The 26,276-nt window shown below is 43.1% G+C and overlaps 1 protein-coding gene across 1 annotated transcript in view; it reads right to left on the bottom strand.

The window, feature by feature from the left end:
* LOC110536862 (phospholipid phosphatase-related protein type 1) overlaps nucleotides 1-26,276 on the bottom strand; it is a 169,883-nt gene that overhangs the window by 134,963 nt on the left and 8,644 nt on the right. The gene's annotated exons all lie outside the window — the stretch shown is intronic.

A 26,276-nucleotide genomic window follows, 5' to 3' on the forward strand; every position in this document is an offset into this window, starting at 1 on the left:
GAAGAGAACAGATATCTGACGTGACTGAATGATGTTATAACTGATGTGGCAGATAATGAGATCTGACAAGAGAGAGGCTGTGATTGATTCCACACACACTCACACACACACTCACACTCACACACACGGAGGAGAGGAAATGCCTCATACCCAACGGCTGGGTCTAATCCTGAATGCTGATTGGTTATAACCCCATTCCAGCCTGTGTCTATTCCACAAGTTGCCAACGGCTAAATCTACGAGGTTAAAATGCCCAGTCAGACAATTTATAAACTTGTAAAACTGTCAAAAGCATCTAGACATTATCTCCCCTTTCTTTTAAACTAGCATTTGGTTTCCAACTGCGGACATTTGAATAAATCTTGCTGTCTGTCCCTCTGACATTTCCTACATTGTTTCAATATTGAAATTGGATCTCCAGCTGTCCCATAGTAATGATCGTGTCGGGAGTCGGGACGAGACATACAGGCAGCTTTTCTCAACCAGTTGAAATCATGAATCAGTATAATTTTTATGGATCTATATACAAATACATGTCAATAGAAACCAGGTCAAAGGAAACCAAGTGCAGCTAGTTTACAGTCTTTCAGCTCCCGTGTGAAGTGACTGTGTTGGCTGTGTTGTTGGCTGTGTTGTTAGCTGTGTTGTTAACTGTGTTAGCTGTGCTGTTGGCTGTGTTGTTGGCAGTGTTGTTAGCTGTGTTGTTGGCTGTGTTTTTGGCTGTGTTTTTAGCTGTGTTGTTAACTGTGTTGTTTAGCTGTGTTGTTGGCTGTGTTGTTGGCTGTGTTGTTGGCTGTGTTGTTAGTTGTGTTGTTGGCTGTGTTGTTAACTGTGTTGTTGGCTGTGTTGTTGGCTGTGTTTTTAGCTGTGTTGTTGGCTGTGTTGTTAACTGTGTTGTTGGCTGTGTTGTTGGTTGTGTTTTTAGCTGTTTTGTTGGCTGTGTTGTTGGCTGTGTTGTTGGCTGTGTTGTTGGCTGTGTTGTTAACTGTGTTGTTAACTGTGTTGTTGGCTGTGTTGTTGGCTGTGTTGTTGGCTGTGTTGTTGGCTGTGTTGTTAACTGTGTTGTTAACTGTGTTGTTGGCTGTGTTGTTGGCTGTGTTGTTAACTGTGTTGTTAACTGTGTTGTTGGCTGTGTTGTTGGCTGTGTTGTTTAGCTGTGTTGTTGGCTGTGTTGTTGGCTGTGTTGTTAACTGTGTTGTTGGCTGTTTTGTTGGCTGTGTTGTTGGCTGTGTTGTTAACTGTGTTGTTAACTGTGTTGTTGGCTGTGTTGTTGGCTGTGTTGTTTAGCTGTGTTGTTGGCTGTGTTGTTGGCTGTGTTGTTAACTGTGTTGTTGGCTGTTTTGTTGGCTGTGTTGTTGGCTGTGTTGTTGGCTGTGTTGTTGGCTGTGTTGTTAACTGTGTTGTTAACTGTGTTGTTGGCTGTGTCGTTGGATAGCTCCTCTGAACAGAGGAGTGAGCACATTTTCTATGCCAAATGAAATCGCGCCTCATTAGCTGATCGTTAAAGATGTGTCCAAATAAATGTCTTTAGAAAACACCTTAAACAAATGGAAACGCAGCTAATTTGCTGTTTTCCTGGCTGCACTGTTAGTTGCCAGTGCGGCAATGTAACATTTAGAACGAACGACTGGGTCATGTCCAAAGATACAGAACAACTGGGTCGTGTCTCTGGCAACCGAACCAACAGAACAAACAGCCAGCTGGCTTGGGTAACAACCTTAGATTTGTGCCGGGACTATATCTCGTGGAAGGATTGAAATAGTAAAGTTTATGAAAATATGTCAATCATTATTTGAATATGTTGGTAACCCGTTGTGTAAAAGTGATAATTGAAGCTCGTCTGGAGGTTAGTTAACACAGTGTCCAAAGAAGGGCCAGATGTATACAGAATGGTGTCGTCTGCGTAGAGGTGGATTAGAGAATCACCAGCAGAAGAGCGACATCATTGATGTATACAGAGAAGAGAGTCGGCCCGAGAATTGAACCCTGTGGCACCCCCATAGAGACTGCCAGAGGTCCGGACAACAGGCCCTCCGATTTGACACACTGAGCTCTATCAGAGAAGTAGTTGGGGAACCAGGCGAGGCAATCATTTGAGAAACCAAGGCTGTTGAGTCTGCCGATGAGGATGTGGTGATTGACAGAGTCGAAAGCCTTGGCCAGGTCGATGAATACAGCTGCACAGTATTGTCTCTTATCGATGGCGGTTATGATATCGTTAAGGACCTTGAGCGTGGCTGAAGTGCACCCATGACCAGCTCGGAAACCAGATTGCATAGCGGAGAAGGTATGGTGGGATTAAAAATGGTAAGTAATCTGTTTGTTAACTTGGCTTTCGAGGACCTTAGAGATGCAGGGTAGGATAGATATAGGTCTGTAACGGTTTGGGTCTAGAGTGTCGCCCCCTTTGGAGAGGGGGATGACCGTGGCAGCTTTCCAATCTTTGGGGATCTCAGACGATACGAAAGAGAGGATGAACAGACTCGTAATAAGGGTTGCAACAATTTCGGCAGATAATTTAAGAAAGAGAGGGTCCAGATTGTCTAGCCCGGCTGATTTATAGGGGTCCAGATTTTGCAGCTCTTTCAGAACATCAGCTATCTGGATTTGGGTGAAGGAGAAATGGTGGGGGCTTGGGCGGGTTGCTGTGGAGGGTGCCGGGTAGTTGACATGGGGTAGGGGTAGTGAGGTGGAAAGCATGGCCAGCCGTAGAGAAATGCTTATTGAAATTCTCAATTATAGTGGATTTGTCGGTTGCAACAGTGTTACCTAGCCTCAGAGCAGTGGGTAGCTGGGAGGAGGTGCTCTTGTTCTCCATGGACTTTACAGTGTCCCAGAACTTTTTTGAGTTTGTACTGCAGGATGCACATTTCTGTTTAAAAAAGCTAGCCTTAGCTTTCCTAACTGCCTGTGTATATTGGTTCCTAACCTCCCTGAAAAGTTGCATATCACGGGGGCTATTCGATGCTAATGCAGAACGCCACAGGATGTTTTTGTGCTGGTCAAGGGCAGACAGGTCTGGAGTGAACCATATATCCTCCAAACATCATATTTTCTCTGGCACTATCACTTAATTGTCACACTAAAACAAACACACTGTGATTATTTCAGTAAACTACAGCCACAGGTCTGAGTCTCTTAATGTCTACAGATTAAACTACATCCACAGGTCTGAGTCTCTTAATGTCTACAGAGTAAACTACATCCACAGGTCTGAGTCTCTTAACATCTACAGATTAAACTACATCCACAGGTCTGAGTCTCTTAACGTCTACAGATTAACCTACATCCACAGGTCTGAGTCTCTTAATGTCTACAGATTAACCTACATCCACAGGTCTGAGTCTCTTAATGTCTACAGATTAAACTACAGCCACAGGTCTGAGTCTCTTAATGTCTACAGATTAACCTACAGCCACAGGTCTGAGTCTCTTAATGTCTACAGATTAAACTACATCCACAGGTCTGAGTCTCTTAACATCTACAGAGTAAACTACAGCCACAGGTCTGAGTCTCTTAACGTCTACAGATTAAACTACAGCCACAGGTCTGAGTCTCTTAACATCTACAGATTAAACTACATCCACAGGTCTGAGTCTCTTAACATCTACAGATTAAACTACAGCCACAGGTCTGAGTCTCTTAATGTCTACAGATTAATCTACATCCACAGGTCTGAGTCTCTTAACGTCTACAGATTAAACTACATCCACAGGTCTGAGTCTCTTAATGTCTACAGATTAATCTACATCCACAGGTCTGAGTCTCTTAACATCTACAGATTAAACTACAGCCACAGGTCTGAGTCTCTTAACGTCTACAGATTAAACTACATCCACAGGTCTGAGTCTCTTAACATCTACAGATTAAACTACAGCCACAGGTCTGAGTCTCTTAACGTCTACAGATTAAACTACATCCACAGGTCTGAGTCTCTTAATGTCTACAGATTAAACTACATCCACAGGTCTGAGTCTCTTAATGTCTACAGATTAACCTACATCCACAGGTCTGAGTCTCTTAATGTCTACAGAGTAAACTACAGCCACAGGTCTGAGTCTCTTAACATCTACAGATTAAACTACATCCACAGGTCTGAGTCTCTTAACATCTACAGATTAAACTACAGCCACAGGTCTGAGTCTCTTAATGTCTACAGATTAACCTACATCCACAGGTCTGAGTCTCTTAACGTCTACAGATTAAACTACAGCCACAGGTCTGAGTCTCTTAATGTCTACAGATTAATCTACATCCACAGGTCTGAGTCTCTTAACATCTACAGATTAAACTACATCCACAGGTCTGAGTCTCTTAATGTCTACAGAGTAAACTACAGCCACAGGTCTGAGTCTCTTAATGTCTACAGATTAATCTACATCCACAGGTCTGAGTCTCTTAACATCTACAGATTAAACTACATCCACAGGTCTGAGTCTCTTAATGTCTACAGATTAATCTACATCCACAGGTCTGAGTCTCTTAACATCTACAGATTAAACTACAGCCACAGGTCTGAGTCTCTTAATGTCTACAGATTAAACTACAGCCACAGGTCTGAGTCTCTTAATGTCTACAGAGTAAACTACATCCACAGGTCTGAGTCTCTTAACATCTACAGATTAAACTACATCCACAGGTCTGAGTCTCTTAATGTCTACAGAGTAAACTACAGCCACAGGTCTGAGTCTCTTAACGTCTACAGATTAAACTACAGCCACAGGTCTGAGTCTCTTAATGTCTACAGATTAATCTACATCCACAGGTCTGAGTCTCTTAACGTCTACAGATTAAACTACATCCACAGGTCTGAGTCTCTTAATGTCTACAGATTAATCTACATCCACAGGTCTGAGTCTCTTAATGTCTACAGATTAACCTACATCCACAGGTCTGAGTCTCTTAACGTCTACAGATTAAACTACATCCACAGGTCTGATATTATATTTTTTCCATGGAAAAAATGAAAACACGAAGCAGACCTTTTCTTTGGTCCTTTACAAACGTGCTGTATGTAAAATATTGTGTGTAATAGCTTGGAAAATAACCTATCTGGGCTAGGGGGCAGTAGTAAACAAGAAAACAAACTAATGTGACTGGATGACAACATAATGATGTTTTGTTTCCAACATCAGAGCTGTTTTCCTAAAGAAGTTAAATCTGCTTTGTGTTTTGTTTCCTTGCCACGATACTAATGTGTATCGCGATATACAGCAGAGCACCCACAATACCTGTCTGTTGTCTCACTAAAACACAGACACAGGAGAGAGTTCTGTCTGTTGTCTCACTAAAACACAGACAAAAAGGAGAGAGTTCTGTCTGTTGTCTCACTAAAACACAGACACAGGAGATAGTTCTGTCTGTTGTCTCACTAAAACACAGACAAAAAGGAGAGAGTTCTGTCTGTTGTCTCACTAAAACACAAACACACAGGAGAGAGTTCTGCCTGTTGTCTCACTAAAACACAGACAAAAAGGAGAGAGTTCTGTCTGTTGTCTCACTAAAACACAGACAAAAAGGAGAGAGTTCTGTCTGTTGTCTCACTAAAACACAAACACACAGGAGAGAGTTCTGCCTGTTGTCTCACTAAAACACAGACAAAAAGGAGAGAGTTCTGTCTGTTGTCTCACTAAAACACAAACACACAGGAGAGAGTTCTGTCTGTTGTCTCACTAAAACACAGACAAAAAGGAGAGAGTTCTGTCTGTTGTCTCACTAAAACACAGACAAAAAGGAGAGAGTTCTGTCTGTTGTCTCACTAAAACACAAACACACAGGAGAGAGTTCTGCCTGTTGTCTCACTAAAACACAGACACAGGAGAGAGTTATGTCTGTTGTCTCACTAAAACACAGACACAGAAGAGAGTTCTGCCTGTTGTCTCACTAAAAGCCGTTTTTTTTTGGGTTGTGTCGACACTCGGGGTGATCTATGATACTATTATCTCTACGGAGTGCCGTTCAACACACTGTGCTTCAGTTTCGAGTTGTATTAGTCCTGTGTACCAGATACGCGTGGTATTCACCGCCCAACCAAATGCTTACTAGCAGGTTCCTTCTCGACAATGAAACAACAATGAGACATAATAAAAATGATGAACATAAAGTAAATGTCTCAGTAGAATAAATATTTTAGCATAAGAATAATACAGGAGGGTACAGTCTATAGTCCAATATTTACAAACTATAGTCCAATATTTACAATCTATAGTCCAATATTTACAATCTATAGTCAAATATTTACAATCTATAGTCCAATATATCTATAGTCCAATATTTACAATCTATAGTCCAATATATCTATAGTCCAATATTTACAATCTATAGTCCAATATTTACATGTGTATTGGGGGTGGGGGGTTGTGGTGTGTGTGATGCATGAATGTATATATATATTTGTGTGTGTGTGTGTGTGTGTGTGTGTGTGTGTGTGTGTGTGTGTGCATGTGTACTAAGCTGTGGAGAATCAGAGCAGGTGGTCAGTCCAGTTCAAGTGTTCAACAGTCTGATGGTTTGTAGATAGAAACTGTCTCTGAGCCTGTTGGTATCAGACGTCATGCTCTGATACAGTCTGATGGTTTGTAGATAGAAACTGTCTCTGAGCCTGTTGGTATCAGACGTCATGCTCTGATACAGTCTGATGGTTTGTAGATAGAAACTGTCTCTGAGCCTGTTGGTATCAGACGTCATGCTCTGATACAGTCTGATGGTTTGTAGATAGAAACTGTCTCTGAGCCTGTTGGTATCAGACGTCATGCTCTGATACAGTCTGATGGTTTGTAGATAGAAACTGTCTCTGAGCCTGTTGGAATCAGACCTCATGCTCTGATACAGTCTGATGGTTTGTAGATAGAAACTGTCTCTGAGCCTGTTGGTATCAGACGTCATGCTCTGATACAGTCTGATGGTTTGTAGATAGAAACTGTCTCTGAGCCTGTTGGTATCAGACCTCATGCTCTGATACAGTCTGATGGTTTGTAGATAGAAACTGTCTCTGAGCCTGTTGGTATCAGACGTCATGCTCTGATACAGTCTGATGGTTTGTAGATAGAAACTGTCTCTGAGCCTGTTGGTATCAGACGTCATGCTCTGATACAGTCTGATGGTTTGTAGATAGAAACTGTCTCTGAGCCTGTTGGTATCAGACCTCATGCTCTGATACCATCTGCCCGACAGTAAGGGAGAGAACAGCTCGTGGCATGTGGCATCCTTGATGATTCTGCAGCCTTCCTCAGGCACCGTTTCAAGTCGATGTCCTGGATGAGTGGGAGCACGGTCCCAGTGATGTACTGGGCTGTCTCCACTACCTGCTGGAGGGCCACGATCCCAGTGATGTACTGGGCTGTCTCCACTACCTCCCAGAGGGCATTGAGGTCGTGGACAGAGAAAGTCCTATACCAGGCCATGGTGCAACCAAATCAGGATGTTCTCTATGGTGCAGCAGTAGTATTTGGAGAGGACCTGGAATGGCATGTCACATTTTTTAATCCGCCTTAAGAAGTAGAGCTGCTGTTGCACCCTCTTCACAAGAGTGATGGTGGTGTTGGTCTGTCAGGTCCTCTCCCCTGTAACTATTATCTAGGTCCCTCCTCTCCCCTGTAACTATTATCTAGGTCTCTCCTCTCCCCTATAACTATTCCCCAGGTCCCTCCTCTCCCCTGTAACTATTATCTAGGTCTCTCCTCTCCACAGTAACTATTCCCCAGGCCCCTCCTCTCCCCTGTAACTATTCACCAGGTCCCTCCTCTCCCCTGTAACTATTATCTAGGTCCCTCCTCTCCCCTGTAACTATTATCTAGGTCCCTCCTCTCCCCTGTAACTATTATCTAGGTCCCTCCTCTCCCCTGTAACTATTCCCCAGGTCCCTCCTCTCCCCTGTAACTATTCACCAGGTCCCTCCTCTCCCCTGTAACTATTCCCCAGGTCCCTCCTCTCCCCTGTAACTATTATCTAGGTCCCTCCTCTCCCCTGTAACTATTCACCAGGTCCCTCCTCTCCCCTGTAACTATTCCCCAGGTCCCTCCTCTCCCCTGTAACTATTCCCCAGGTCCCTCCTCTCCCCTGTAACTATTCCCCAGGTCCCTCCTCTCCCCTGTAACTATTCCCCAGGTCCCTCCTCTCCCCTGTAACTATTCCCCAGGTCCCTCCTCTCCCCTGTAACTATTCCCCAGGTCTCTCCTCTCCCCTGTAACTATTCCCCAGGTCCCTCCTCTCCCCTGTAACTATTATCTAGGTCCCTCCTCTCCCCTGTAACAATTCCCCAGGTCCCTCCTCTCCCCTGTAACTATTATCTAGGTCCCTCCTCTCCCCTGTAACTATTATCTAGGTCCCTCCTCTCCCCTGTAACAATTCCCCAGGTCCCTCCTCTCCCCTGTAACTATTATCTAGGTCCCTCCTCTCCCCTGTAACTATTATCTAGGTCCCTCCTCTCCCCTGTAACTATTCCCCAGGTCCCTCCTCTCCCCTGTAACTATTCACCAGGTCCCTCCTCTCCCCTGTAACTATTCCCCAGGTCCCTCCTCTCCCCTGTAACTATTATCTAGGTCCCTCCTCTCCCCTGTAACTATTCACCAGGTCCCTCCTCTCCCCTGTAACTATTCCCCAGGTCCCTCCTCTCCCCTGTAACTATTCCCCAGGTCCCTCCTCTCCCCTGTAACTATTCCCCAGGTCCCTCCTCTCCCCTGTAACTATTCCCCAGGTCCCTCCTCTCCCCTGTAACTATTCCCCAGGTCCCTCCTCTCCCCTGTAACTATTCCCCAGGTCTCTCCTCTCCCCTGTAACTATTCCCCAGGTCCCTCCTCTCCCCTGTAACTATTATCTAGGTCCCTCCTCTCCCCTGTAACAATTCCCCAGGTCCCTCCTCTCCCCTGTAACTATTATCTAGGTCCCTCCTCTCCCCTGTAACTATTATCTAGGTCCCTCCTCTCCCCTGTAACAATTCCCCAGGTCCCTCCTCTCCCCTGTAACTATTATCTAGGTCCCTCCTCTCCCCTGTAACTATTATCTAGGTCTCTCCTCTCCCCTGTAACTATTCCCCAGGTCTCTCCTCTCCCCTGTAACTATTCCCCAGGTCCCTCCTCTCCCCTGTAACTATTATCTAGGTCCCTCCTCTCCCCTGTAACTATTCCCCAGGTCCCTCCTCTCCCCTGTAACTATTCCCCAGGTCCCTCCTCTCCCCTGTAACTATTCCCCAGGTCTCTCCTCTCCCCTGTAACTATTCCCCAGGTCCCTCCTCTCCCCTGTAACCATTATCTAGGTCTCTCCTCTCCCCTGTAACTATTCCCCAGGTCCCTCCTCTCCCTTGTAACTATTCCCCAGGTCACCAGAGTCAGTGTGGAGGTGTTGTTGCCAATCCTCACAGCCTGTCTGCCCATCAGGAAATACAGAATCCAGTTGCAGAGGGTGGTGTCCAGACCCGGGCTCTGAGCTTGGTGTCCAGACCCAGGGCTCTGAGCTTGGTGTCCAGACCCAGGGCTCTGAGCTTGGTGTCCAGACCCGGGGCTCTGAGCTTGGTGTCCAGACCCCGGGGCTCTGAGCTTGTTGTCCAGACCCAGGGCTCTGAGCTTGGTGTCCAGACCCAGGGCTCTGAGCTTGGTGTCCAGACCCGGGGCTCTAAGCTTGGTGTCTAGACCCCGGGGCTCTGAGCTTGGTGTCCAGACCCGGGGCTCTGAGCTTGGTGTCCAGACCCCGGGGCTCTGAGCTTGTTGTCCAGACCCAGGGCTCTGAGCTTGGTGTCCAGACCCAGGGCTCTGAGCTTGGTGTCCAGACCCGGGGCTCTGAGCTTGGTGTCCAGACCCCGGGGCTCTGAGCTTGTTGTCCAGACCCAGGGCTCTGAGCTTGGTGTCCAGACCCAGGGCTCTGAGCTTGGTGTCCAGACCCGGGGCTCTAAGCTTGGTGTCTAGACCCCGGGGCTCTGAGCTTGGTGTCCAGACCCCGGGGCTCTGAGCTTGGTGTCCAGACCCCGGGGCTCTGAGCTTGGTGTCCAGACCCAGGGCTCTGAGCTTGGTGTCCAGACCCAGGGCTCTGAGCTTGGTGTCCAGACCCAGGGCTCTGAGCTTGGTGTCCAGACTCGGGGCTTTGAGCTTGGAGTTGAGTTTGGAGGGAAGAATAGAGTTAAATATTCAGTCTGAGAGATTTCCTCACATCAGCCCCAGAGAGCGAAGGCCCATGAATTGTCTGGAGCAGAGAGAGTCTTCCTGGATGGCTCGATATTGTCAGCCTCGAAGTCAGCATAGAATGTATTAAGCTCGTCTGGGAGGGAGGCTTCGGTGAGAACCGCATAGCTGGATTTGCCTTTGTAGTCTGTGATAGTCTGTAGTCCTTGCTACATGCGTCATGAGCCTGAGTTGTCGAACATCAATTCAAGTTTGAGTCTGTGTTGTCTTCACGTCCCTAATGGATTTGTGGAGCTCGTACCTGCTTGCCTTGTATGGGTCGCACACCACCGAGTCCCCGGGGTTCGTTCTGCTGACATTGAATGCTGCAGTACAGTCTCTCAGCATGGTATGGATATCTCCGTTCACACAGGGTTTCTGGTTGGGGTATGTCCGGATTGTTACTGTGGGTACAACATCATCAAAACATTTCCTAGTGACTGATGGAAGGTATTCAGACCTCGTCCCTTTTTGTACATTTTGTTACATCGCAGCCTTATTCTAAAATTGATTTTTTTTTAAACACATTGTCCTCATCAATACCACATAATGACAAAGAGAAAACGGGTTTTTATCATTTTTTTGCACCAAAAAAAGTTAATAGTAATAACCAATTTACATAAATATTCAGCCCCTTTTGCTATGAGAATCGAAATTAATCTCAGGTGCATCTTGTTTCCATTGATCATCCTTGAGATGTTTCTACAACCTGATTGGAGTCCACCTGTGGTAAATTAAATTGATTGGACATTATTTGGAAAGGCACACACCTGTCTATATATAAGATCCAACAGTTGACAGTGCATGTCAGAGCAAAAACCAAGTCATGAGGTAAAAGGAATTGTCCGTAGAGCTCCGAGACAGGATTGTGTCGAGGCACAGATCTGGGAAAGGGTACCAAAACATTTCTGCAGCATTGAAGGTCCCCAAGAACACAGTGGCCTCCATCATTCTTAAATGGAAGAAGTTTGGAACCATCAAGACTCTTCCTAGAGCTGGCCGCCCGGCCAAACTGAGCAATCGGGGGAGAAGGGCCTTGGTCAGGGTGGTGACCAAGAACCCAATGGTCACTCTGACAGAGCTCCAGAGTTCTGCTGTGGAGATGGGAGAACCTTCCAGAAGGACAACCATCTCTGCAGCACTCCACCAATCAGGCCTTTATGGTAGAGTGGCCAGATGGAAGCCACTCCTCAGTAAAAGGTACATGACAGCCTGGTTGAAGTTTGCCAAAAGTTACCTAAAGACTCTCAGACCATAAGAAACAATATCCTCTGGTCTGATGAAACCAAGATTGAACTCTTTGGCCTGAACTCCAAGCGTCACGTCTAGAGGAAACCTGGCACCATCCCTACGGTGAAGCATGCTGGTGGCAGCATCATGCTGTGGGGAGGAATTTCAGTGGCAGGGACTGGGAGACTAGTCAGGATTGAGGGAAAGATGAAAGTACAAAGAGATCCTTGATAAAAACCTGCTCCAGAGTGCTCAGGACCTCAGACTGTGGCGAAGTTTTAACTTCCAACAGGACAACAACCCTAAGCACACAGCCAAGACAACGCAGGAGTGCCTTCTGAATGTCCTTGAGTGGCCCAGCCAGAGCCCGGACTTGAACCCGATCTAACATCTCTGGAGAGACCTGAAAATAGCTGTGCAGCGACACTCCCCATCCAACCTGACAGAGCTTGAGAGGATCTGCAGAGAGGAATGGGAGAAACTCCCCAAATACAGGTGTGCCAATCTTGTAGTGTCATACCCAAGAAGTCTCGAGGGTGTAATTGGTACCAAAGGTGCTTCAACAACGTACTGAGTAAAGGATCTGAATACTTATGTAAATGTGATACGTTTTCTTATATTGAATACATTTGTAAACATTTCTAAAAGCCTGTTTTTGCTTTGTCATTATGGAGTATTGTGATGTCATTATGGAGTATTGTGATGTCATTATGGACTATTGTGATGTCATTATGGAGTATTGTGATGTCATTATGGGGTATTGTGATGTCATTATGGGGTATTGTGATGTCATTATGGAGTATTGTGTGTAGATTGACAAGGAAAAAAATGATTTAATCAATTTTAAAATAAGGCTGTAACGTAACAAAATGTGGAAAGAGTCAAGGGGTCTATCCGAATGCACTGTATATTCCTCAATGCATGAAACCATGCTCTGAGTTCACAACGTTTCTGTTCCAGTGACTGGACATTAGCCATCAGGATACAAGGAAGAGGGGGCCGTGTAGCCAGTCTATTCAGCCTAGCTTGGAGACCCCATTTCCTTCATCTTCTTCGTCAGCGGCGTTGCCTTCGGTCATCTCGGTCAGCTGGGAACAAAGTAGTGGATGTAGTATTCCTGATCTGGGCTGAGAGAAGAAGTGTGTAGCTCCAGATTCATGACGCAGAAGGGTTTGTCGGTCGTAGGAAATGATTACATGAACATTCTGAGCAAACAAAGTAATAATTCAAGCAAAAAAAAAAAGCCCCAGAGCAAAGTCGAGCAGGAACTGGCAAGACACGCTCCATCCTCAGTGCTGCCATCTTATCATCATCATTCAGGGCCGTGTGTGTTTACTTCAGCAGCGAGCTGCCTGGAAGGTATCATCAACCTGCCAGGAAGGTATCATCAACCTGCCAGGAGGCATAACGCTGACTCTGACTGACAAGCATCGATACCTTTCCGGCACCACATCAACACTACACTTGTATATATTATTTCTGTTGTAATTCGTCATTATTGGGTATTTCCATCGAAAAAAGGATCCATGAGCACCAACAAGTGAAGTTCAAATGAAATCTAAGAGTCTATATTTTAGGGAAATTAAGACATAGATCAATGTTTCAACCATTTTCCATCTTAAAAACGAGTCAAAAGGAAAGGTTTTGATTTCTGCATGAACAGATGGAAAAGGGTGTTAGAAAACATAAACCAGAAAAGTCTTAAAACGCTGTGAGAAATACATTAAAATACAATAATGTTGACGTAAAGACCCCTGCCAACTCATATCAACATATATATATATATATATAGTTTTAGAGAAACTGTTCACCTTCAGTTATGTCTTGTAATTCCGTTACCAAAAACCCAGATATCTTGAATATCTTTTCTCATTTCTCTGCGTCATGAGGAGGGAGAATAATGACAGTTCACAGAAATAGCAAGCAATGGTAGACGTACCAATTAGTCCAAGTGATTTTAATGATATCAACTATGAACTGTTAAGTAATTAAAACCAAGGGTTTGAACAGGTTCAGGGAACAGAACAGAAAACTTTGAGGAACAGAATCAGAACCAGGAACGAAAGGGATCTATACTGTTCCGGAACAGAATCGTTATTTTAAAAGAATGGGAATGACGTTATTTTACGTTCCGGGCATATGTTTTCCAGTACCACAAAAAAAACAAAGCGACAAAGCGCCTATGCAAAGAAAACGTATTCCAGTGTCTGTCTGCCTGCCAGCTGAAGATCTTTGCCACTGTGTGTGCGTGCGTAGGCTACCTGCCCCTCCGACTCCAAAGTATAGAAGCCTACTGACGTTACAAACGTGATTCAGAAATTAGGGAGATATTTTTAATTAGAAAAGGATGGATTAACCTTTGAAATGCGAGTTAATACTCTAAAAGTCTAAGCCGTTTGATTTAGAAGTTTACGACCCCTTTAGGTGTGTGTGTGTATACACACGCACACACACACACACACACACACACACACACACACACACACACACACACACACACACACAAGCTGTCATCAAGGTTACCTTCAACAATCTCAAATATAAAATATATTTAGATTTTTTTTAACACTATTTTTGGTTACTACATGATTCCATATGTGTCATTTCATAGTTTTGATGTCTTCACTATTATTCTACAATGTAGAAAATAGTAAAAATAAAGAAAAAACAAACTGTTGACTGGTACTGTATATATATATATATATACATATGTTTAATTTTATTTGATAAAATAATTACAGTTTGCCTTTACTAATATAGCCCATGGAAATGCAATGAATAAAACAATCATAATCAAATCAAATCAAAAGTATTTATAAATCTCTTCGTACATCACACCACTAAGTTAGTTACCCACAAAACATCACAGGAAATATCCTGTAAGCTAAGTTACCCACAATACATTACACCAGTAAGTTAGTTACCCAAAATACATCACACCATTAAGTTAGTTCCCCACAAAACATCACAGGAAATATCCTGTAAGTTAGTTACCCAAAATACATCACACCATTAAGTTAGTTACCCACAAAACATCACAGGAAATATCCTGTAAGTTAGTTACCCACAATACATTACACCAGTAAGTTAGTTACCCAAAATACATCATACCATTAAGTTAGTTACCAACAAAACATCCTTAATTTGAGCAGGATCCGGCACCTCTACCTATACGGAACCTCCGGTTTGGACTGCTTCGATACAGAACCTATTTGACCAGATCCGGTCCCTCTCATGGCTTCAAAAACAGCTATTTTGCAACGTTAAAAAAAAGAATAAAAAAGATGAAAGTTTATTCGATTCCTCTTCATTAATTCTCACAACATTGTAACTTGTGTTTCAGACCAATGCGTGGCCGTGACTGTGTGAGAAGACAGGTGGGCTGGGTTACCAACCGCTTCTCTATTAAGTTTATCCGGCACAATTAAGAAAATGACTTATCATGCAAGCGCAAACAATACATTATAACATCGTTTTATAAAGACCAAAAAAGACATGGATTTTCTCCGTGGTTTGAATAGGACCTTATTAAAGTTACTATGTTACATGTGTTATTACAGCCCATCCAGATCGCTGTATCGCTGTATCTCTATACATTTCCACTTCTATGGAATATGTGTGAAACCTCAGATCTATAGTTTCTATGAAATAGATAGATCAAATCACCATCTTCTCATCTAAGAACCTGTCAATGGTTTCACATCACAGAGCGTAACGACTGTCTGCACAGATAGCTCATCAGTCAGAAGACAATGGGAATATGGATTAGTTTAGTCTTTTATCTACCCAGCTCTGGCTTCAGTACTTCAAACTACCCATGTCTTAGAGAAGAGGTGGAACTACACAGAGCTGTATACATGCATACTGTATCAAGCTGTAGGTCTACTGTATCGTTGCATGCCTTAGCTTGAGCAGATAGAGAGGAGATAGAGAGGAGATAGCTAAGTTGGTAGATCGGTATGAAGCTGTAGGTCTACTGTATCGTCCCATGCCTTAGCTTGAGGAGATAGAGAGGAGATAGCTAAGTTGGTAGATCGGTATCAAGCTGTGGGTCTAACTAATAATGAAGTTTACTTCAATGCCCTTGGATAATACATAAAGGACTTCCCTGACATACTCAAAATAGATTGTATAATATGGATATACTGTGTGGAACTGTATATGTATATGAACCGTCTGGACAGGGTTGTTGTATGTATAGTCAGGACAGGGTTGTTGTATGTATAGTCAGGACAGGGTTGTTGTGTGTATATCCAGGACAGGGTTGTTGTATGTATAGCCAGGACAGGGTTGTTGTGTGTATAGTCTGGACAGGGTTGTTGTGTGTATAGTCTGGACAGGGTTGTTGTATGTATAGCCAGGACAGGGTTGTTGTATGTATATCCAGGACAGGGTTGTTGTATGTATAGTCAGGACAGGGTTGTTGTGTGTATAGTCAGGACAGGGTTGTTGTGTGTATAGTCAGGACAGGGTTGTTGTGTGTATAGTCAGGACAGGGTTGTTGTGTGTATAGTCAGGACAGGGTTGTTGTGTGTATAGTCAGGACAGGGTTGTTGTGTGTATATCCATGACAGGGTTGTTGTGTGTATAGTCAGGACAGGGTTGTTGTGTGTATATCCATGACAGGGTCGTTGTGTGTATATCCAGGACAGGGTTGTTGTGTGTATAGCCAGGACAGGGTTGTTGTGTGTATAGTCAGGACAGGGTTGTTGTATGTATAGTCTGGACAGGGTTGTTGTGTGTATAGTCAGGACAGGGTTGTTGTGTGTATATCCATGACAGGGTTGTTGTGTGTATATCCATGACAGGGTCGTTGTGTGTATAGCCAGGACAGGGTTGTTGTGTGTATATCCATGACAGGGTCGTTGTATGTATATCCATGACAGGGTCGTTGTGTGTATATCGAGGACAGGGTTGTTGTATGTATAGCCAGGACAGGGTTGTTGTATGTATAGCCAGGACAGGGTTGTTGTGTGTATATCCAGGACAGGGTTGTTGTATGCATATCCAGGACAGGGTTGTTGTATGTATATCCAGGACAGGGTTGTTGTATGTATAGTCTGGACAGGGTTGTTGTGTGTATAGTCAGGACAGGGTTGTTGTGTGTATATCCATGACAGGGTCGTTGTGTGTATATCGAGGACAGGGTTGTTGTGTGTATAGCCAGGACAGGGTTGTTGTATGTATAGCCAGGACAGGGTTGTTGTATGTATAGCCAGGACAGGGTTGTTGTGTGTATATCCAGGACAGGGTTGTTGTATGTATAGTCTGGACAGGGTTGTTGTGTGTATAGCCAGGACAGGGTTGTTGTATGTATAGCCAGGACAGGGTTGTTGTATGTATAGCCAGGACAGGGTTGTTGTGTGTATATCCAGGACAGGGTTGTTGTATGTATAGCCAGGACAGGGTTGTTGTGTGTATATCCAGGACAGGGTTGTTGTATGTATAGTCTGGACAGGGTTGTTGTATGTATAGCCAGGACAGGGTTGTTGTGTGTATAGCCAGGACAGGGTTGTTGTGTGTATAGCCAGGACAGGGTTGTTGTATGTATAGCCAGGACAGGATTGTTGTATGTATAGCCAGGACAGGGTTGTTGTGTGTATAGCCAGGACAGGGTTGTTGTGTGTATATCCAGGACAGGGTTGTTGTATGTATAGCCAGGACAGGGTTGTTGTGTGTATATCCAGGACAGGGTTGTTGTATGTATAGTCTGGACAGGGTTGTTGTGTGTATAGCCAGGACAGGGTTGTTGTATGTATAGCCAGGACAGGGTTGTTGTATGTATAGCCAGGACAGGGTTGTTGTGTGTATATCCAGGACAGGGTTGTTGTATGCATATCCAGGACAGGGTTGTTGTATGTATATCCAGGACAGGGTTGTTGTATGTATAGTCTGGACAGGGTTGTTGTGTGTATAGTCAGGACAGGGTTGTTGTGTGTATATCCATGACAGGGTCGTTGTGTGTATATCGAGGACAGGGTTGTTGTGTGTATAGCCAGGACAGGACAGGGTTGTTGTATGTATAGCCAGGACAGAGTTGTTGTATGTATAGCCAGGACAGGGTTGTTGTATGTATAGCCAGGACAGGGTTGTTGTATGTATAGCCAGGACAGGGTTGTTGTATGTATAGCCAGGACAGGGTTGTTGTGTGTATATCCAGGACAGGGTTGTTGTATGTATAGCCAGGACAGGGTTGTTGTGTGTATAGCCAGGACAGGATAGGTGATGTCAGCAGCCCTTCTCCTGCCAGTATAATGTATTACCATTCATAGGTTGGATGACCATCAGCATCAATGATAGTGTCCCACATGGAACCATATTTCCTACATTGTGCTCTATGGGTCGTGGTCAAAAGTAGTGCACTGTATTTAAACGATCCTGTCTGTATCCTGGGGTGATGAGGCTGTCCTTATTTGCCAATTTGATCCCATCTCTCCCCTGGGAGAATCACTGTGACAGATGTCCTGACCTATCAGGAAACAGGAAGCCTGTCTCCTGGCCTATCAGAAAGGAGGAGCCCTATATCCAGTGCACTATTCCAGAAAGGACGAGGAACAATATGAACCAGTCAACTTTGATAAACAGCCACATATAACTTTAGATTATATTGTTACATTTGTATATTTGTTGTTGTCAATTATACCTTGTCAATTTTAAATGCATATTTCTTGAACGGAGGACGTTCCTCAAGCCATTTCGGCCAGTCAGCTGATTAACTGTGTATATAGAGTATAGAGTATATACACTAAAGCTAAAATATCAACACAACATGCAACAATGTCAATGATTTTACTGAGTTACAGTTCATATGAGGGATTCAGTCAATTGAAATGTATTAGGCCCTAATCTATGGATTTCACGTGACTGGACACAAAAAGAGTTGGGGGTGTGGATCAGAAAACCAGTCAGTGTCTGGTGTGACCACCATTTGCCTCGTGCGGCACGACACAACTCCTTCGCACAGAGTTGATCAGGTTGTTGATTGTGGCCTGTGGAATGTTGTCCCACTACTCTTCAATGGCTGTTCAAAGTTGCTGGATATTTGGCGGGAACTGGAACAAGTTGTCGTACACATCGATCCACAGCACCCCAAACATGCTCAATGGGGTGACATGTCTGGAGGATATGCAGGCCATGGAAGAACTGGGACATTTTCAGCTTCCAGGAATTGTGTACAGATCTTTGTGAATTGGAGATGTGCATTAACGTGCTGAAACATGAGGTGATGGAGGTGGGTGAATGGCACGACAATGGGCCTCGGGATCTCATCACGGTATCTCTGTGCATTCAAATTGCCATCGATAAAATGTAATTGTGTTCTCTGTTCATCCCTCCTCCTCTTCCTCGGCCCCGCTCTGCTCATCATCATTCTCTATTCATCGCTCCTCTTCCTCGGCCCCGCTCTGCTCATCATCATTCTCTATTCATCCCTTCTCCTCCTCCTCTTCCTCGGCCCCCGCTCTGCTCCTCATCATTCTCTATTCATCCCTCCACTTCAACCCTCATCCAAATTCTGTTTCACTTCTCTCCTTTGTGAAGTAATAAATAAAGGTGTTATCTTTCACCTCGACGCTACACGGGTCGTTCACAACTGAAGCTGCAACCCCAGCCGCTCCACCCTCATTCTCCCGACATCTAGGTCGCTGGTCATGCTCTGCTCCACCTCAAATGTGTTAGATCCAATCTATTGGCCATCCTCACAGCTCTACGGTCCTTTCAGCCACAGCTAATCAAAAAGCTACATTAGTTGGAGAGTATTAAATTACATTTGCATATGGCCGTGGGTGTCGTTCATTACAGCACCTTATCATATGTAAACAATAGGAGGCACTCGGCAGACGGGAACTGGGTCAGACGCTCTTTAGTACGCATCTCTATCGTTTCGTATGACCTGCGTTCGGTTTCGACGCAAAGCAATCATTCAAATTTGATCATACAAATCCAACTGCATCATGCGTGGTTGGGTTCTACATACAAACATACCTAGCATGTAATATAATCACAGTGTGGTTGGGTTCTACATACAAACATACCTAGCATGTAATATAATCACAGTGTGGTTGGGTTCTACATACAAACATACCTAGCATGTAATATAATCACAGTGTGGTTGGGTTCTCCATACAAACATACCTAGCATGTAATATAATCACAGTGTGGTTGGGTTCTACATACAAACATACCTAGCATGTAATATAATCACAGTGTGGTTGGGTTCTACATACAAACATACCTAGCATGTAATATAATCACAGTGTGGTTGGGTTCTACATACAAACATACCTAGCATGTAATATAATCACAGTGTGGTTGGGTTCTACATACAAACATACCTAGCATGTAATATAATCACAGTGTGGTTGGGTTCTACATACAAACATACCTAGCATGTAATATAATCACAGTGTGGTTGGGTTCTACATACAAACATACCTAGCATGTAATATAATCACAGTGTGGTTGGGTTCTCCATACAAACATACCTAGCATGTAATATAATCACAGTGTGGTTGGGTTCTCCATACAAACATACCTAGCATGTAATATAATCACAGTGTGGTTGGGTTCTACATACAAACATACCTAGCATGTAATATAATCACAGTGTGGTTGGGTTCTCCATACAAACATACCTAGCATGTAATATAATCACAGTGTGGTTGGGTTCTACATACAAACATACCTAGCATGTAATATAATCACAGTGTGGTTGGGTTCTACATACAAACATACCTAGCATGTAATATAATCACAGTGTGGTTGGGTTCTACATACAAACATACCTAGCATGTAATATAATCACAGTGTGGTTGGCTTCTACATACAAACATACCTAGCATGTAATATAATCACAGTGTGGTTGGCTTCTACATACAAACATACCTAGCATGTAATATAATCACAGTGTGGTTGGGTTCTCCATACAAACATACCTAGCATGTAATATAATCACAGTGTGGTTGGGTTCTCCATACAAACATACCTAGCATGTAATATAATCACAGTGTGGTTGGGTTCTACATACAAACATACCTAGCATGTAATATAATCACAGTGTGGTTGGGTTCTCCATACAAACATACCTAGCATGTAATATAATCACAGTGTGGTTGGGTTCTACATACAAACATACCTAGCATGTAATATAATCACAGTGTGGTTGGCTTCTACATACAAACATACCTAGCATGTAATATAATCACAGTGTGGTTGGGTTCTACATACAAACATACCTAGCATGTAATATAATCACAGTGTGGTTGGGTTCTCCATACAAACATACCTAGCATGTAATATAATCACAGTGTGGTTGGGTTCTACATACAAACATACCTAGCATGTAATATAATCACAGTGTGGTTGGCTTCTACATACAAACATACCTAGCATGTAATATAATCACAGTGTGGTTGGGTTCTACATACAAACATACCTAGCATGTAATATAATCACAGTGTGGTTGGCTTCTACATACAAACATACCTAGCATGTAATATAATCACAGTGTGGTTGGGTTCTACATACAAACATACCTAGCATGTAATATAATCAGTGTGGTTGGCTTCTACATACAAACATCCCTAGCATGTAATATAATCACAGTGTGGTTGGGTTCTCCATACAAACATACCTAGCATGTAATATAATCACAGTGTGGTTGGGTTCTACATACAAACATACCTAGCATGTAATATAATCACAGTGTGGTTGGGTTCTACATACAAACATACCTAGCATGTAATATAATCACAGTGTGGTTGGGTTCTCCATACAAACATACCTAGCATGTAATATAATCACAGTGTGGTTGGGTTCTACATACAAACATACCTAGCATGTAATATAATCACAGTGTGGTTGGGTTCTACATACAAACATACCTAGCATGTAATATAATCACAGTGTGGTTGGGTTCTACATACAAACATACCTAGCATGTAATATAATCACAGTGTGGTTGGGTTCTACATACAAACATACCTAGCATGTAATATAATCACAGTGTGGTTGGGTTCTACATACAAACATACCTAGCATGTAATATAATCACAGTGTGGTTGGGTTCTACATACAAACATACCTAGCATGTAATATAATCACAGTGTGGTTGGGTTCTCCATACAAACATACCTAGCATGTAATATAATCACAGTGTGGTTGGGTTCTCCATACAAACATACCTAGCATGTAATATAATCACAGTGTGGTTGGGTTCTACATACAAACATACCTAGCATGTAATATAATCACAGTGTGGTTGGGTTCTCCATACAAACATACCTAGCATGTAATATAATCACAGTGTGGTTGGGTTCTCCATACAAACATACCTAGCATGTAATATAATCACAGTGTGGTTGGGTTCTACATACAAACATACCTAGCATGTAATATAATCACAGTGTGGTTGGCTTCTACATACAAACATACCTAGCATGTAATATAATCACAGTGTGGTTGGGTTCTACATACAAACATACCTAGCATGTAATATAATCACAGTGTGGTTGGCTTCTACATACAAACATACCTAGCATGTAATATAATCACAGTGTGGTTGGGTTCTCCATACAAACATACCTAGCATGTAATATAATCACAGTGTGGTTGGGTTCTCCATACAAACATACCTAGCATGTAATATAATCACAGTGTGGTTGGGTTCTCCATACAAACATACCTAGCATGTAATATAATCACAGTGTGGTTGGGTTCTACTTACAGCAGCATACCACCCTGCATACCACTGCTGGCTTGCTCTGGAGCTAAGCAGGGTTGGTCTTGGTCAGTCCCTAGATGGGAGACCAGATGTGGCTGGAAGTGGTGTTTGAGGGCCAGTTGGAGGCACTCTTTCCTCTGGTCTAAAAAATATCCCAATTCCCCAGGGCAGTGATTGGGGACACTGCCCTGTGTAGGGTGCTGTCTTTCGGATGGGATGTTAAACGGGTGTCCTGACTCTCTGAGGTCAGTAAAGATCCCATGGCACTTATCGTAAGAGTAGGGTGTTAACCCTGGTGTCCTGACTCTCTGAGGTCAGTAAAGATCCCATGGCACTTATCGTAAGAGTAGGGGTGTTAACCCTGGTGTCCTGGCTAAATTCCCAATCTGGCCCTCAAACCATCACGGTCACCTAATAATCCCCAGTTTACAATTGGCTCATTCATCCCCTTCCTCTCCCCTGTAACTATTCCCCAGGTCGTTGCTGTAAATGAGAACGTGTTCTCAGTCAACTTCTATTACATATGTAACATTATCACAGCAGGGTGGTTCATTCTGTGCTCAGTACGCCATGCTTTATTGCAATGGCACATGAGACTTTCCACTAATCATAATCTCACTTTTGTGATATTCCTTACATGCATTTAAAAATATATATATCTATATATATTCAATTGAATCGTTGTTTTCAATCTTTATATCTTATAGTTTTCTTCATCGTGTCCCTTCTCCCTGGTACCATATATTCTTTTTGGAGGCAGTTCAATGCCAGCAACTACCTGTCATCACATCATCTGGCTCAGAGGATCTTCCCTCGGAGACGAGGCCATTCACCCAAACTATTTAATGAAATGCCATATTGAATTCCCTTTGTCGTTCATTCAGATAAAGCCTCTACTCGATTGAAATGTAGTTTACGAAAGTTCAAATCAGGGTCTGCTCGTTTAGCCTCATCCAGTAAAGCATAGCATAATTCACTTTGTTTTCTAGTCTACGGGCAATAGTGGGAATGAATAGACACATATCATCATCAGCATAGCATCTCATTCTTCTCCTCTTTCCGATTAACCATGTGTGGAATGTGATTCATCTATTTACCCTGTGACCTATGACCTATAAGCATGGCAAAATAATATTACATTCCTCACGCTTGCTGTTTAACACATGGGTTCACTCTTGCAATTATCACCTTCCTTTCTCTCAACCAATGGGTGTATTTACATGTCAAATTACCCATGTTCTCTCAGAACAACCTCTCCCTCAACGTCAGCAAGACAAAGGAGCTGATCGTGGATTACAGGAAAAGGAGGGCCGAGCACCACTCCCCATCCACATCGACGGGCTGTAGTGGAGCGGGTGGAGAGCTTCAGGTTCCTCAGTGTCCACATCACTAAGGATCAATCGTGGTCCACACACACCAACACAGTCCTGAAGAGGGCATGACAATGCCTCTTCCCCTTCAAGAGGCTGAAAACATTTGTCACGGGTCCTCAGATCCTCAAAACGTTCTACAGCTGCACCCTCGAGAGCATCCTGACGGGTTGCATCACCACCTGGTATGGCAACTGCTTGATATCCGACCACAAGGCGCTACCGAGGGTAGTGCGTACGGCCCAGTACATCACTGGGAACAAGCTTCCTGCCATCCAGGACCTGTATAATAGGACCTCTATACCAGGCGGTGTCAGAGGAAGGCCCTAAAAAAAGTTATCTGCTACCACACGGCAAGCGGTACCAACGCACCTGCATGGGGCTACCTGCCATCACATCATCTGTCCCCGAGGATCTTCCCTCTGAGACGAGGCCATTCCCCAAACTAATAAAAATGTTTCATTAGGTCTTTGTTGTTCATTCAGTTAAGACTCGATTGAAATACAACACCGCCTACAAAAGGTGTGTATTTTACACTGTTTTCAGAAAAGTTTTCATACCCCTTGAATTATTCCACATTTTGTTTTGGCCTGAATTCAAAATGGATATAAAAAAAAATTAAATTCTCACTGATCGACACAATACCTCATAATAACAAAAGTTAAAACGTGTTATTAGAAATTTGGGAAAATGTATTGAAAATTAAATAGAAAAATGTCAATAACATAAGTATTCACAATACATGTTAGAATCACCGTTGGCAGCGATTACTTACCGTCTTTCTGGGTAAGTCTCTAAGAACTTTGCACACCTGGATTGTACAATACTGTCGCATTATTCTCGTTAAAATTCTCCAAGCTCTGTCAAAGTGGTTGCTGATCATTGCTAGACAGCCATTTTCAAGTCTTGCCATAGATTCGCAAGCCTATTTAAGTCAAAACTGTAACTAGGCAACTCAGGAACATTCAAATGTCATCTTGGTAAACAACTCCAGTGTAAATTTGGCCTTGTGCTTTAGGTTATTGTCCTGCTGAAAGGTGAATTTGTCTCCCCAGTGTCTGTTGGAAAGCAGACTGAACCAGGTTTTCCTCGAGGATTTTGCCAGTACTTAGCTCTAGTCCATATTTTTTTTAAAGACTACTTAGTCCTAAATCTGTCAGTGAAAAAACAGCACGCAGACAAAACCGGCCTTTCCTAATATTCCAAAACCAATCGCGGGAAAACACAGGTTAGAAAGCAAATGTCTCTTGCTGAAAAGAGAAGACTCTAATCTGTCTGCTCTAGGCTAACCAATATTTGATCAACTTCCAAATTGGCCCGGGAGAGAGAGAGGCTTTTGGCACGAGCGCAACGGACATTACCGGCGAGTGAGCTGCACATCATAGAGTGAGTCAGTGAAACTGGGAAGCCTTTTTAGGGACTATAATTTCCCCCTCCTATTGTGCAATATGTATCTCCACGTACAGTGGACTAGACTATTGATGGATTCAAGACAACGTCGTGTTTATTGATCTCAGATTCTCAATTTGTCAGTGTCAAAGTAGCCTGTCATTTCCATTATTTGTGCGGTATTACTAAAAAAGATTCTGCTGAAGTTTCCAGTAAAATGATGTAGAATTACATTTTTTTAAAATAAATTCCTGGAACCTACTTTTAGTCTACAAGAAATGTTCCCCATGTGTGCCACTTCCGTAAGCACCTCTACTCTACTGCTCTATGTTACTAGGTAAATGTGATCCAACTCTTCATTATATATATATTTAAATGTCTTATTTAACCTGTATTTAACGAGGCAAGTCAGTTAAGAAAAAAGTAATTATTTACAATGACGGCCTACCCTGGTCAAACCCGGACGACCCTGGGCCAATTGTGCTCAAAGCCATTCCATGAGCGCAGCATTTATATTTCAACTGGAATCAATGAGCCCAATCAGTCGTCCATGACAACTACATAATAAACAACAGAGCGGGGCTGGCTAATAAGTCCTTAATTCTGGGGTCATGCTCAGGTAAAACAATTTGGCTGGTCTGTACTTCCATATTTCCACGTCTAATTCCTGAAGATCAAGGGGTATTACAATGACTGGAATTCTGATAACTTTGGTTTTTATTGTAAATATATAATTTAATCATATTATAATGTAGTAGAAAGCGATGGGTTAGAAGAAGCCTACATTACCAACCCATAAAGTAAACTGTAACATCCATCCATATGTGGCCAACTATGTAAACTTTAACATGGATTTATCCTGCAATAGATGTGGTTCAATTGGTAACCTACATTGCCGTCTTCCTCTAACGCCTCTTAAGGGGAAAGTAATCTAAAAGTAACTGAATGTAATCAGATTACATTACTGAGTTTGGGCAATCCAACAGTTACTGATTACTATTTCAGACAGGTGACGAGTTACTGTAAGAGATTACATTTAGAAAGTAACTTAGCCAACCCTGACCACTGATTAAATTGTCATTTTTGCAGATATTATTTGTAGCTAGTTCTATGTCAATATTTATCTTTAAAAATTAGCATGGCATTTAGCCAATTAATATAATGCAGTTTGGGATTTTACCCCCCGTCTCAAAACCACATGGTTCAGACCATTTTGAATTTTACAGAGAGGTTCTCCCACTCCGACCTATGATTGAGACACGACTCACAAAAAAATTGTTGCTGTCCTTTATGAAATGAACCGGTTCATGGAAAAATGACCAAATACACTGACTTTAAAAATATTAAAGCAAAACAACCAAAACTATTTCTTATGGTAAACCTGAACAATCCGTATAATCTATGACTGATTGAAAA

Source organism: Oncorhynchus mykiss, chromosome 12 (assembly GCF_013265735.2).
Source record: "Oncorhynchus mykiss isolate Arlee chromosome 12, USDA_OmykA_1.1, whole genome shotgun sequence".
In the NCBI taxonomy this organism is placed as follows: domain Eukaryota; kingdom Metazoa; phylum Chordata; class Actinopteri; order Salmoniformes; family Salmonidae; genus Oncorhynchus; species Oncorhynchus mykiss.